Source organism: Podarcis vaucheri (assembly GCF_965113315.1).
Source record: "Podarcis vaucheri genome assembly, chromosome: 7".
NCBI lineage: Eukaryota > Metazoa > Chordata > Lepidosauria > Squamata > Lacertidae > Podarcis > Podarcis vaucheri.
The window spans coordinates 42,329,842-42,344,559 of record NC_138765.1 but is presented as its reverse complement, the minus strand read 5'-3'; the positions used below and the strand labels follow the sequence as shown (position 1 = coordinate 42,344,559).

General features: G+C 44.3%; 1 protein-coding gene across 2 annotated transcripts in view; it reads left to right on the top strand.

Moving 5' to 3' along the window:
• GNAO1 (G protein subunit alpha o1) overlaps positions 1–14,718 on the top strand; it is a 162,890-nt gene that overhangs the window by 38,522 nt on the left and 109,650 nt on the right. The window lies entirely within an intron of this gene.

The following is a 14,718-nucleotide window of genomic DNA, read 5'->3' as shown; positions in this document are numbered from 1 at the left end:
ATACAATCCTTTACATTTTAATAGGTGTGATGTCTCTTACACTAGACCTATATAGCCTTTGTTTTGATTTTCCTCAAAGACTCCTAGGAACTGAAGTTTGGCCGTGATGGTGCATCTCTGTTAGAGATGGGTGTAAATAGGTGCCCTCAGACTGTTTTCTGATCCTCTTCAAGCCGTCAACATTGGGTGGGATTGAAATAACCCAGCAATACACTGCCAGGCCATTAAGAACAATCTAAATAGAGATTGGGGGATATATATAAAGCTCCTTGGACCAAACCAAGCTTCAGAAATGTCTGGGGCCTCACTCGCCCTGATGCATTGTAATCCATCAGAGGGATGGGCTTGATTACATCCGTAGGCAAGGAAGGGGTTAACATTTGAGAACGGCTTAACTCAGTTAAACGAGGACATTTACAGCTTGGCAGCACTCGAGCTGTATTCTGGTGACCTTCTCTATCTCCTCTTGCATTGGTTTTAGGGCAAGCCAGATTAAGGCATGATCTCCAAACGGTCTTCGGTTTGCTAAGCTTGATTTGAGTGGCAGGAGTGGAATCCACTGCCGGCCACAAGCAGGATTAAAAAAAGAACTTGCTTGGGATTTCCCTGTGACGTGGATGGGTGGGAAGTGCTTGATTGACAGTCGTATGTCTTTAGTCACAAACAAGTGAAGAGTCAGGTGCTGGAGAGGCCCATATATCTACCAAGTCAGGTTTAGGGTTCTTGAATTAATCCACAAAGCCCTGGACAGGTTGGGCCCAGGATACTTTAAGGACGGCTTGAGCCTTTACTTACTGTCTTGATGAGAGAGATAATCTGGAGGAGTGCTCTTAGGCATTGCCCATGTTACAGAAACCCAACTGGCCTCAACTACAAATTGGGCATTTAGTGTTGGTGGCCCCATGCTGTGGAACAGTCTTCCAGCAGAGGTTCAGCAGACACCTTCACTTTTGGTTTTCCTGCATCTCTTGAATACTTTTTCGGAAGACAGTCACATGCAGTTAATTGATTAGCCAGTCATTTTAATCCCTTTGTGCTGTTTTTATGGTGTTTTATGTATATAAAAACTTTTACAAATGTATTTTTTAAAAAATGTATCAAACTGTATCAGGTTCTCTATAAATAGCACACACACCCTCTCCAAAATCAGCTAATGTTGCAAGGTGGTTGCATGAAATGACTCCGGCTGCATGCTGTTTATTGACTCCGGCTGAAGTGTCGCAAGAACGATGTCCTCCAGCTATGGTCGGACTACAGCTTCCATCATCTCTAACCATTGGCAGCACTGGGTAGGGCTGCTGGGATGTAGCTCAACAACATCTGAAGAACATAATGTTGGCCATCCTAGCCACAAGTAATGCGAAGGGCTTGGCTTGTACCCCACCCTTGTCTCCTAGCCCAGTACAGCACTGGCTCCGAACTCTTCCGCTTCATTCTAAGTAACAACTGAGACCTCCTTGTGTTACTTTCTGTCACGGGCAGAGAGCAGTTCTAGGGGAGAGGATATTTTAATTGGGAAAATGCATGGAGAGAGGATTGAAACCACTTTCCCTCAGCATCATTGTTCTAATCCGAACCCCCCCCCCTCAGCTGCTATTACATGCTTTTACATCTGTGGAAGATCTGCTGCTTATGCCCAGTAGGGCTCTTACTGACATCAGGTGGTGAGAAATTGGAAATTTGCCATTGGAAATTAATCAACATATGCAAACGAGCAACTACAGCAGAAAAATGCACCCACTCTTTGATTCAAAGGGAGAATTCGGAGCATACTTAAGAGTGTTCTGCTGACTCTTCTTCATTTTGGCTACAGCTTGGAGCTTTCCATGTCATGCATCCATTTATTTTTACATTTATATCCCAGTTTTCCTCCAAGGAGATCAGGAACAGGAAAGGTGGGCGAAGTTTGCTCAAGGTGGCCTGGAAGGCAAATAGCTGGAGCCTGGCTGGCTTAATAAGGGCCAGGTGGTCATGTGGGCCCTGAATAAAGGTGTCTCCAATGTGTCCATGCTGAACCTGCAACTCTACCTTTCCTGAATGGGCTCTACAGCTCAGCAAGAGGATTCATTGAGCCACCTCTTATTATTTTTTTATCATAGGCCACATCCACACCATACATTTAAAGCACTACAATACCACTTTGAACAGTCATGGATGACCCACAAAGAATTCTGGGAGCTCTAGTTTGTTAAGGATTCTGAGAGTTGTTTGGAGACCCCTATTCCCCTCACAGAGCTGCAATTCCCAGAGTCCCCTGGGAAGAGTGATTGATGGTTAAATCACTATGGGGACTGAAGCATTGTGAGGGAAATAGGGGCCTCTTCAAAACTTTCAGCATTCTTCAACTACAACTCTCAGAATTCTTTTGGGGAAGCCATGATTGTTTAAACTGGTATCATAATGCTTTAAATTTAAATTTTGTGAATGTGGCCTTAGCTTTTACGGAGGAGTTGTAAAAGGCTGCATACTTTGACTGCAAAAGGATTTTCACCCCTCACCCCTCCCATGTTTTTAACTGATCTGTTTCATTTTTTATTTTGTTTTTTGTTTTTAAGGGAATGCTTGTACTGTGAAACTGCCAAAATGCCCTGGGACATTTTAATAACATCCCTCAGGGATGAATTGTTGTGTTTGGAAGCCATCCTTCTCCTGTTCCCATTCCGGACTTAGTCAATTTTCAGCAGAATGCCTTGAGAAGTAGGATTCAGTTGAGTTACAAAACTCAAACATTCCTCTGATTATTTCCCAGGCTGGATTCACTGCTGTTTCTAATAGGACTCTGATCTGAGCTTTTCCTCTTCCCAAATATAAGACATTTCCACACACAAAGACACACACTCACTGGCCGCAAACCCATGTTCACTTTTCCTGGGAGTAAGTCCCAGTGGGTAAACATGTCTTGGGTTGAGTTCTTTGTGCTGATTTGAAACCTTGGTGGCGGTTGTGCATCAGCATCAAACCTTCACAGTTAAATGGGGGGGAGGCACTGTTTAGGGAGATTATTATGGGATGCAATTTGCCACCCAAGCTGGGGTTGCCAGCTCCTAAAATAGAAGGTTCTGGAATCTGGGCGGAGGGTTGAGGACGCAGCGAGCCTAGTAAGTAGGCAAGAATTTATTTATATTCTTCTTCAATGGTATTCACAGCAGCCCCCATCTGAAGTGCATCGAGTACAATACCAAAAAAATCCAATTAAAACCCATGCCATTCGGAGCCAAGAGCACCAATTAAAAGCAAAACATAGTTTAAAAACAAAAGCAGATCTGCAGCAGCATCCAAGCAATGCCTGATAAAACAAATACAGTCTCGATTTCTGTTGAAAAGAGTTTAGAGGGGAAGCTTGACAGATCTCAGTGGGAGGGGTATTCAGAACAGGGGTGGGGGAACCAACCATGGGTCCAGAGACTCATTGCAACTCTCCAGGCCTCTTCAGCTAGGTGTCGGGACTCCCCTCAGGCCCTGCCTCCACAGCCCTCATCCGCCTTGCTGCACACCCTCCACAAGTGTTTTTGCCTGCCCAGAATTTGTCCTTGAACTACGATAATGCCCCTTGCTGGGGGGGGGGGTGGAGTTGCAAATACCTCTGACTCTTGTGTAGTTGGAATGTTCCCTACTGTAGGGGGCCACAGAAAGAATGTGGTTGGTCAAGGGAGCCATGGACTCAGAAAGGTTGAAAGCCACTGATATAAGGCGTTGAGTAAGATAGACTTGGATTTGGTATGCATAAACCTTAAAGAAGCCCATTTTCCATTTTAAGTTGCCATCTAACCTTGCTGTCATTGGCTTTATTGTGGTTAAGGTGTGTGTGTGTGTGTGTGAGAGAGAGAGAGAGAGAGAGAGAGAGAGAGAGAGAGAGGAGAGGAGAGGAGAGAGGGGGGGAAACAACCATTCTATCTATCAATGACTGTGTAATTTGCAGCTTGGTAGGGGCATTGGGGGGGGGGACTGTTACTGCTTTCATCCAAAAGACAAACCTGTGCAACTAGTGAGATGGTACACATGGGCTGTGAGTTTATTTGTTCCCCACCTTACTCTCCTCACCCTGGCAACAGGTGAATGCCAGAGCTTGGGGATCCTATTCGAAAGCACGTCAAAGTGCAAGTAGATAAATAGGTACCGCTCCGGCGGGAAGGTAAACAGCGTTGCCGGGCGCTCCTCTGGTTCGCCAGAAGCGTCTTAGTCATGCTGGCCACATGACCCGGAAGCTGTACGTCGGCTCCCTCAGCCAATAAAGCGAGATGAACGCCACAACCCCAGAGTCATCCACAACTGGACCTAATGGTCAGGGGTCCTTTTACCTTTACCATCAATCTAAATATTTGTGTATTTATATGAAAATATCTCTATGAAATTGTTTTAATATATGTTTTTATCGTTGATGTTTTTACTGTTACATTGCTTTGAGATTTTATAGGAAGTGCTTCATAATGGGGTGAAACAGGTAGAAAGAAAGAAAGAGAGAGAGAGAGAGAGAGAGAGAGAGAGAGAGAGAGAGACCCAGAAGCAGTTTAGCAATAAAAACATCCACAACAAAAACAAATCTAGAACAATTTCAGGTTCAATACAGATGCAGACAGGGATAGAAAAAAAATCTACTTAGAAGGCTTGTTGGGAAAGCAGGGTCTTCTACAAAGAGAACTGACGCCACTTCTATGATGTGTATTAGGAGGAAATTCCCAAAAGGAGGTGTCATCACATTGAAAGCCTAGTTCCTACATGGTGCATAGTAGCCCTGTAGTGGGACTTCCAGATTTGGGGGCTCCCACCAAGAAGGCTCTGCTGTTTGTGGCAGCCTTCCAGAACATCCACAAGGAAGGGGCCACCAGAACTGATGTCCCAAGAGATCTTGATCTCCAAGCTGGTTAGTAGTGGGAAAGATGCTTCATTTGCCTGGGTTCTAAGCTTCTCATGGGTACCAACAATCTGACTCGCAGCATTAACCAGTTAATTAAAAAAGTGGCCTCAACTCACCAAGGCATTTGCATGCTTCCGAATTCCTATCTGACAGAGGAATTGTCATTTTAATTTAGGAAACGCTATGAGACACCCCAGAGCAATTTACAATATATTAACTTATTTAAGCAGTTACATATATAATAATAATAGTTAAAACAATTGCATGCAGGAAAGCATGTTTTTTTAAAAAAAGATTATAAATGTAAAACACAGTTTAAAACAACAACCGTACACACACAAATTCATTTCAAATCCAAGACAGATACCAACTCTGCTAAAAGATTTTAGAAGGCTTGTAGGAAAAGTGGCTGTTCCCTCAACTGGGGCCATTTGACTTGCCTTAGCCAACATCATAGCTGCTCCCGGCTGACCTCAAAGTGTTTGGACAGATATGGCTGACATCCATCTTTCAAAAGAAATTTGTCAGTGATGAGCAGTTTCTCTTCTGCTGGCCACCGTAAAGAGCCATGGAAGCTGACGAGGGCAAGGGCGAGAGACTGAGTGTGTGACATTAAAAGGGTGCCCAGGAATTTAAGAGGGCAGACAAGCAGAACTTCTAACTGATGCTTGGAAGTTCTGCTGACATGTGAGATCCGCTCCCACCCCAGACTTTCTCATTCTTATCACAGAAATTGTACCGATGGGTATTAACCTCACCACTGCCGCAGTTGAGAACACTCTCAGCCCTTTCAGTTCTCATTCTGATTCAGCTGTACCCACAGCTGAGCATAACATTATAAGCATAATTTATCCACTGCTCGCTGGTAAAAAAAAAAACAACAACCACACACAAACACACACACCTTGAAGTACTTTTCAAAAGAGACGAAACAATAAAATTATCAGTGAAAAGAATTAACAGCAATAGAACATTCAAAAAATTAAAGCTGACAATAAACTAAAAACAGATTTAAAAACACATCAATATTTTAAATATCTGGCCAGCAAAAATGTTTTTAGTAAGTGCTGAAAAGAATAAAACAGCTTTCCCCAAACTGATGCCCTCCAGATATTTTAGACTACCACTCTCATCCACTCCAGCCAGCTGTGTAATCAAGAAGAGGTCCAAGAAGCTGAGGAACAGCAAAACCAAGGAGATGGTGGGGCAATGACAGGTAGTGGCTTAGCAGATGTCACACACTAATTAAAAAAACATTAAAAATATTTGAGTGGAGTGGGGGAAGAAGGCTGTTAGCACAGCTTTTAATGTTACCCAATAAAACGAGTATACATTTGGGGAGGGGGGAACTATCTTTAGAGAAAGCAAAGGGGGAACTTTTTCTCCATGGATTTTCTTTTCCTAACTTTGGGGTTATTTCTTGGTAGACCAGAACTTCTATTACTGCCATTAGTGTAATATGGATTCAGTGAGATTATTTTAAGTGCAGCAGTGGAGATAAGCCAAGCTCTTAGATGAGAGACTTACCATACCCAGAGGCTGTTGCTTCCTCTGTCCACAACATCAAGTCTAGACTAGCAGAGGTGCAGAGAACTATCTCTAATGCATAATGCAGTTTTTCTGTATAATAGAGGTGGGCACAGGGCTTGGGACCTTCTCCCTGCCCTCTTCCTCCTTAGGGAATTCTTCAAGTACATTTGTTTCGGGGGATGCCTTTTATGTGCAGAGCTTACTCGCTGATTCTGGCTTTCTTGGAACATGTAATATTAGTAAGAACACCTTGTCTCCGGTGCAGTCCTCGCTCCCAATGCACTTAGCGTAAATTCTACAACACAAGAGCATCAGAAGACCAATGTTCCCACAATCACCAATCAGATGCTTCCAGGAAACCCACAAGAGCAAGGAAGGGGTAGCCCTCCCTTGCAGTTCTCTCTAGCATTTAAATATATACTGTCCCCAATGATGGAGCTTTCTCCATAATTCTCCTTCCCCGGTTTTTAAGCCGTCTAAGCAAGAAGCCATCAACACACTTTGCGGTGGGGAATTCTCTAAATAAATTATACATTGTGTGAAGAAGTGCTTCCTATGGTCTTTCTAACTCTTCTGCCAAACAATTTTGTTGAACGATCCCGAGTCTTAGTGATCTTTTCATACAAATGCAGATGGTTGCGTATTATTCAGGCATTGCCTAGGGAGCTAAGAAGAAAAGGGTCCTCCTCAAACTGAGAGAGTTGTAGGAAAAGCTCCAGTTGAGATGTAATTCAGAAGTACCTTCTACCCAAGTGAGCCAGGGACTGAATTCTGTACCAAATGCCAACATTTGAATGTACATTGTGATGCAGTTGTGACTGCAGGAAATCTATGTAGAGTTCCCAGAGCCTTGGAGGAGTTTGAAAATTACTCTGCCCCTTCCCCCCATCATTTAAGTGCTCCTTGTGCGCTGCATGCCCATTGGCCAGCTCTTAGTTATCAGGCTATAGACTGTGCAAGGAGCAAAACAATCTTGTTTATTATTATCCTTTGAAAAGCTCTAGCTGTGCTTTGTTGTACATCCAGCCAGGAAAAGGGAGGTGGTTTGAAGTGGAGGAGGGAGAGGCCATTCTTTTGCTGTTATGAATTTTGAAAGGCAAAAGTCCTGATTAATTGCCTTCCAAATGAGGAGCGGTGCATGCAGCTCCGGTGAACAAGCGGCCGGTCTCGATTCCTTTGTGCGATGGCTGCGCTCAGGAATCCGGTTATGACAGCCACTCACATCTGGTGGAAGCAATTATTTATAGCCTTTTGGCAGTTCGTGCATTCGCTACAAGCATCTGCTTTAGTTCTTTGGCAGCCAGAGGGCTGGTGACAAAGGAACATCCGCCTGCCATTGTTACAATGGAAGCCAGGGTTTTTTTAGCGGCTTGGTCCTGACATATTGCACACGTTCCCAGACTCTGCCAGTGGAGTTTGTACCTGCAAGGTGCCGAGGGCTCTGGCGTGCTACACCTCAGCATGTCAGCCTGTCGCTAGTGCTCCGAGCTTTTAAAAGCACAGGCGAGGCAACTTCTTCAGCACTCCAGGCTGAATGGGAAAGATTTCCCATCCCATTTTCAGATTTATCTTTTACAACCATGAGGGCTAGAAACTTAGGGGAAAACAAACTCTTAAAGTGCAAGGCATTTTTGAAAAAGTATTGGATGCTGCAGGGCACCTGTGCTTTTGTTTATAGAGCCAGTGTCATGGCTGTCATTTTTAGACCCTTCTCTCTAAGAATTTTACTGACCACACATCTCTAGTCCAGTGTCCTGTTCTCATAATGGCAAACCAAATGCCCCAATGAGAAGCCCACAAGCCGGACCTGAGCACAACAGCACTCCTCACCTGCAATTCCTGAAAGTCATGCAAAAAATTTACTAGAAAGCAACAAAACTACTCATTACAAATTTAGTCAAATAGTACAACATGCAAAAATTAAAAGCAGCATGGCAAGGAAGGTTTAGTAAGTATACCAGTCAGGAAGAACTTTATTGTCTCTCTTAAGCAAGAGCAGAATGGGACGTTTCTTAGTGATGCCACTAAGTCCACTGCCACCTAGTGCCTAAATTATACAATGGCAGTATCCCATGACTTCTCTCTCTCTCTCTCTCTCTCTCTCTCTCTCTCTCTCTTTCTTTTAAAAAATTCAGTGAAACATTGCCTTTCAAACATCTAATAGTTGAGATAATCTCCCACTCCTCTAAATCTCAAAGGCTTACAAATAACTGAGCTGGATGAAGTGACAATCTGAGGAGCAACGTTGCTGTCAGTCACACAAGATGTCTCTGTGTTCCTGGTGGGGAAGGCATAGGATTTCTTTCCTCACAACAATCCAGGGTCATTTTGTTATTAGAGCTTCCTAGTTGCTTGGTTATCTGTTGTCCATGGTCAGCAAAATGCTTCCTGGCCATCTCTGAAGCACTGCAAAGAGCCACCCTGATCTGTTTTTCACAAGGTTTCTTGAAGTGGTGGCTCACGGGTAGCCATTTGGATGTGATGAAGCCTATTTTCAGAAGCAGACAGAGAAATGGGCAATGCATGGGCTTAAGCCTTAAGCATCAATATGCACTGCGACCCATTCCAGGCATCCAATTGGGGGGAAATCTGTCACTTTCAGGAAAAGGCTCTCTTGTGGCCAAAGTACATCATATTCTCACTAAACTTACACAGATGGATTCCTTAAAACCCATTTTTATTTTCTTGATGATTGCAGTTATACTGACACATAGCATGATTTCATCAATTGTCCCATGCTTAGTTAGTTAGTTAGTTCGTTAGTTAGTTACCATACTTTTTCGTGTATAAGACTACATTTTTGTGTTAAAATTTGGGACTCGTCTTATACACGGATAGTGCATAGGGGGGTTTTCTTGATTTGGAGTCCCCCAAAATAGGGGGCGCCTTATACACAGGGGCGTGTTATACATGGGAAAATGTGGTATTTAGTTATTTAGCTATTTATTTTCAAGCATTTATATGCTGCTTATGTTCTGTATAATCTCTAAGCAGCATTCCCTCAATCTTTCCATTTCAAACTTGCCTTGTAAGAGGGTATAGATTCTACATGGTTTGGCTTCAGGTGTGAAAACAATGTCCACAGGTTCTCCTTTGAGTAGTAGATCAGGTGTCTCCATGCACTTCTAGCCCTCCCGGTGTTTTCATGAGTCCCATCCTGGCACTGAGGAGATGATCCAGTGGACACAAACATTTCCTCTCTGCTGCTTGTGGGTGTGCCTGAGTATCCAAGGCAGGGTAAGACAGAGGTGGAGAACTGGAGTCAGCCGGTGGGCCAGATCCTTAATTTCCTCACCCACTGGAAGCCAGATGTGACAGTGGGCGGGGTTTGGCATCAAAATGACATCATTTTCCAACTTTTTAATTTTTCCCATGCAGGCAATCAGCTGATTGTTGGGGCTTGCAGATGATGGGTGTACACAGCCTTTGACCCAGCTGTGCCTTTACCTGCCCCTCACCTCACTGGCCAAATAGGAAGGACCAGTGGGCCTAATTTGGTCTTTGGGGTGGATGTTCTCCACCCCTGGTATAAGGCGTATCACAGTGTGGTTTACAATATAAAAAAACACAAAAATACATTACGCAGTAACCCACAAAAACAATAACCCCTAGTTTAAAAGCTCATAGATTGTTTAATTTACCAAACGCATGGTAGAAGAGGAATAAGAATTTTTAAAATATTTTTTATTATTTATACCCCACCCATCTGAATGAGTTGCTCCAGCCATTTGCCTGGCACATAAAGATATGCGCTTCCTTGGGGAATGCATCCCACAAGCAGGATCCTGAATAAGTTTTGAACAAAACAGTTGTCCCCAAAGCTAGTGTTGTCTAGTGGACTAAGACATGGGAGACCAGGATCCTAACCCTCACTCAACCCCTCTACAGCCACAGCAGACACTCTTAACTCTCCCAACAGTTTGATTTTACCCCTAAAAGTGCACTCCTCCATTGTCTCCCCGAGACAGACAGGTGCCAACAAAACGATGCAATTAACACAGGACTTAATTCTTCACAAACATGCTAAGGGCATCCAAGTTAAAGTCCTCTATTAACTGAATTGTATGTGAAGTTGATGGATGACTTAACTGAGAAACCAATTACTTACAGAATCGCCGCCTCCTTGCAGCTGCCAGCCCTCGCTTTGAGATCTGCTGTTAGTACTGTGGTCCATGAGAAAGGCCTATGGAGTGGTGATTCAGGGCAGGGTATTCTTAGTGGGGATGCCCCATTTGTGAAGCTCCCTTCTTGGGGTGATGCTGTGTCCCCCACATTGTTGGCATTTAGACCAGATTAAAGATGTATTTGTAATTTCGGCCTTTGAGACGTAAATGTCTATTGCCACCTCAGCTGCTGGTTTTATTTTTATTTTTATGGAAGTATTTTAAAGGGCTTTTTAACTGTATATATTGTAGTTTTGTGAGCCCTGGGCTCCCATGAGAGGAAAGGTCAGCATGAGCTCCTCACCCAGCACAAAAAAATAGAGGGGAAAACAGGGGCAGAGAAACAGCTCAACGATAACTCAACATGCTTAGTAGGCTTGGATTTCTGACTGATGGAGGAGGAGGACGATGAAAAAACCTAAATAACAGGGGGAGATGAAACTGAATGACTGTAAACCTGAAAAGCAGCACTGCATGCTGCAATATTTTGTTGCAGGCGCCACTTTTTCCTTTCAGAAAGCCCTTTGTCTAGAACTCCAAGCAACAATCTCTCTCTCTAAAATGTTACGCAATACTCATCATATTCATATATGCTGACAAACGACTCAACAGTTTCTCCAAAGGCCTCCTGCGCTTTTTGACAGAAGCAGGTCCTTCATCAAGCTCATTCATCTTGGGGATGATGCTGGGCATCAGTCTTTGCTAGAACAGTCCCATAGTTGTGTTTAGGGCAAAGGTAGAGGATTTATAGACATTGCTGGTTTCTTTTCCCATCACATTAAGGAGTGAACTGACTTGCACTGTTCCTTCCTCTTTGTTGAGCTTTGGGTCCAAGAGACAAAACCCAAGCAAGGCTTTCTTTCCATTCAGGCCCTGCGGCAGGTTTATAAAATCTGAAGGCTTCAGGTGAAGAGAATGATACCATGTTCCTTGTTTTAAGAATCTGTGAGTTTCAGTCTTTACTTCTGACAACATGGGAAATGAATGGATATTGGAGGCATCCACTTGGCGCTTAAAGTAGGCCTATATTAGTAACTCTATACAGAGAATCTTAAAGAGATTGCCTAAGGCTATATAGCTTTGCGACACCTACACCTACCCAGGTATTCTTATGTTCTGGAGGGCCTTCTCAGTGGTTGATTCCCTGCTATGAAATGTTTTGCCTATCTGATGTCTTTCTGACTCCATGCAACCCCTCTTTTGTATTTTACCAAGCCTGTAAACCATTTCATTCCCCATTAAAATAGGTACTATCCTGCTGCTATATGGAGGAGGGTGCTATACTTCACACACAGCTCCACCCCACCCTCCACAAGCTCCAAAAAACATGACACCTGGATAAGGTCCTCTGAAGAAGATCTGGGATTTTCCAATCCGGTGTGTGTGTGTGTGTGTGTGTGTGTGTGTAAATGTCAGAGGATTATGATCCCTTTCAAGAATTGCATCCAAAGTACAGTGGTACCTCAGGTTACAAACACCTCAGGTTACAAACACTTTGGGTTACAGACTCCACTAACCCAGGGTGAAGAACTTTACCTCAGGATGAGAACAGAAATCGCATGCCAGCAGCAGGCCCCATTAGCTAAAATGGTACCTCAGGTTAAGAATGGTTTCAGGTTAAGAATGGAGCTCCAGAACAAATTAAGTTCGTAACCAGAGGTACCACTGTGGTGTTGAGTAACATGCCCCGCTAGCCCAAAGATTTATGGTTGTACAATGCGTCTACCTTCCTTCCCCGCCCCCCCGACCTTACGTGGTTGTAGACCATGTTGGGAGACTGTGCTGACTTATTGAATAAGACCTTTAAACCTTCAAATCAAGGTGATAGTTTGAGTTCTGAGTCTGATAGGGAGAGGCAGGACAATGAACAATAGTCAGAGATGATGGGAGTTGTAGTCCAACACATCTGGAGGGCACCATTCTGGCTACATGTATATAGAGTGTGCTCTGGAGTGATGAGTTGTGTTCAGATTGAAGTCACCTGTTCTGGCTTGAACAGTAATGGTCCATGAAGTCATTCCCTCTCTTGACAGCTCTTTGGATGTAGGGAGACAAGAATCTGAATGCTCCTTCTCCGGAACCTAATGTGATTAGCCTCCCCACCTTGCCTTCCACTATATACAAGTTACTGGAGGTTACTCCTGCACAACCACCTTCAAACATATATTGAGTACATCAGTATTGTATAAGACACACAGCACACTCTTGGAGGCAAAGTAGTTAAACCCCAGTCCTTGCAGGGAGGGGAGCCAATGCCACCTTATCCGTTTTCATCCGCTGTCAATTCAAGCTTGATAGGAATAAAAAGAATGGGTATGTTATCAATGGGCTGTAGCAGCAAAATGGACATTTGATCCAATTTGTCTTGCGTTCTGGGCTTTTATGGTGGCTGATGACAGCTTAGGGGTTTACATAAGGAGGCGGAATTGTTGAAAGAGGAGCGGGGAGGGGGGGGACATTACAAAGCTGCTTTTATTTCCGTCCAGTTTAAAGGCTGATTTGCAGAGAGAGAAGCTTTAAAGCATCAGCCTCCATTTGAGCGCTGGAGACAAGGTGAGGAAGCTGAATTGGAAGAGCAGGGATCATCCACAAGCTCCTCAGCCCCCCCTCCCCACCCCCATCCATCTATGAGAAACCTCTAAGAGGATTAGTAGAACGAGTAATTCATCAGAATGCAATTATGTAACATTACCCGAGAAATAACGAGAACTCTTCATTTTGTGCAGAGATCGGGATAGCCACAGTCAGGCTTCTCCTCAGACCTTCTGGAGCTCTTGCACAGTGGGTGACACTGTGATAGGACCTATGCCTCTCTGTGTGTGTGTGTGTGTGTGTGTGTGTGTCTTTGCCCTCTCCCTGTCAAAAGGACAGGTTTGGCTTCTGTTCAACCGAAAGCCAGCCCTGTCTAGAGGACCACCAGGTCAGTCTACTGGGCTAAGCATCTAAGGGAATGTGCCCATGACAAATCTGAATGACTTTTACGGCTCTCTAAGGATCTAGCTATACTGCAGACAAAATCGGGTTCCTCAATTCTCATGGAGCAGGGAATTCTGGGGCTATCTATCCAGGGAAGGACAAATCTGTTTGTTTCTCATTTTTCCAACCTTAAGCGACGTTCAACCCATTTCCACATCAATCTGTTGATTTTGGGAAGGAAGAAGGTCTGCCCCCATATCCATGCTTTCTCCTAATACATGTGAATCTTTGTAAACAAGACCCTGGTCAATTGATGTGGGGAGAGGTGGTCCTTGAGATATTGGGGTCCTCAGGCTTTATAGTACAAAACCAGTGCCTTGAATTGTAAGCGTTACTTGGCTGGAGATCTGCACAGCAAAATTCAGAGAAGTGTGAATTTCAGAGGAAAGCTGTGTTTGCGTATTGTTTCATAAAGTGGACAGTTAAGTAAGTTCACCTTTAAGTGTGAAGTGCGTCAAATTTCTCCCTCACTGCCACCCACTGATCAGGGCAGGCTCTGAATGGAAATGAATGGGCCTGTTGCCATCATGTGCCGTTTGACCATCAGATTGAAGATTTGGTGTGGGGGAATGGAGTGAGGAAGGACATTGTCTGTATTCTCTTCAGAGCTTAGCACACAGCTGACAATGAATGTTAAGCAGGAGTGTCTGCAGCTTTTGTGCTTAGTACCCATTCTGTGGTGTCTTAGAGTCTCTGACTCTTATTTTCCGCTTTCCTTCCTGGCTCTACATCAGAGGATGGGAAGATTTTTCAGGCCAAGGGCCAAGTGCTCTTCTGGGCGACCTTCAGCGGGAGGGGCACATGTGAGTGGTCAGTGGGGCCAGAAACAAAAGGAGGCAGAGCAACAAATATAAATTTCACTGTTGTACAGTAGGCAGGTCTCCACAGACACTCACCCATGCACCTCTCTTTATTCCATCCAGACAAACAAGGGCCATGTTCAGAGTTCAAGGAAGCATCCCAGCCAGGCAAAAGCACTCAGGCCGTGAAGCAGGGAGGGGTGTGGCCTAAGGGATGGCAGTATGCCTGAAGAGAGTCCTGAGGGCCGGGGGGGGCTGTGCCCCTGAGGTTCCCCACCCCTGCACTACAAAGTTGCAACATCTTATACCTTTCCCCCCACCTCTTTCCCATGGTGAATTGCCTTGCTTTCCTTTCCTAGGGGCACTTTCCTTGCCCCAGATCACAAGACTGTCT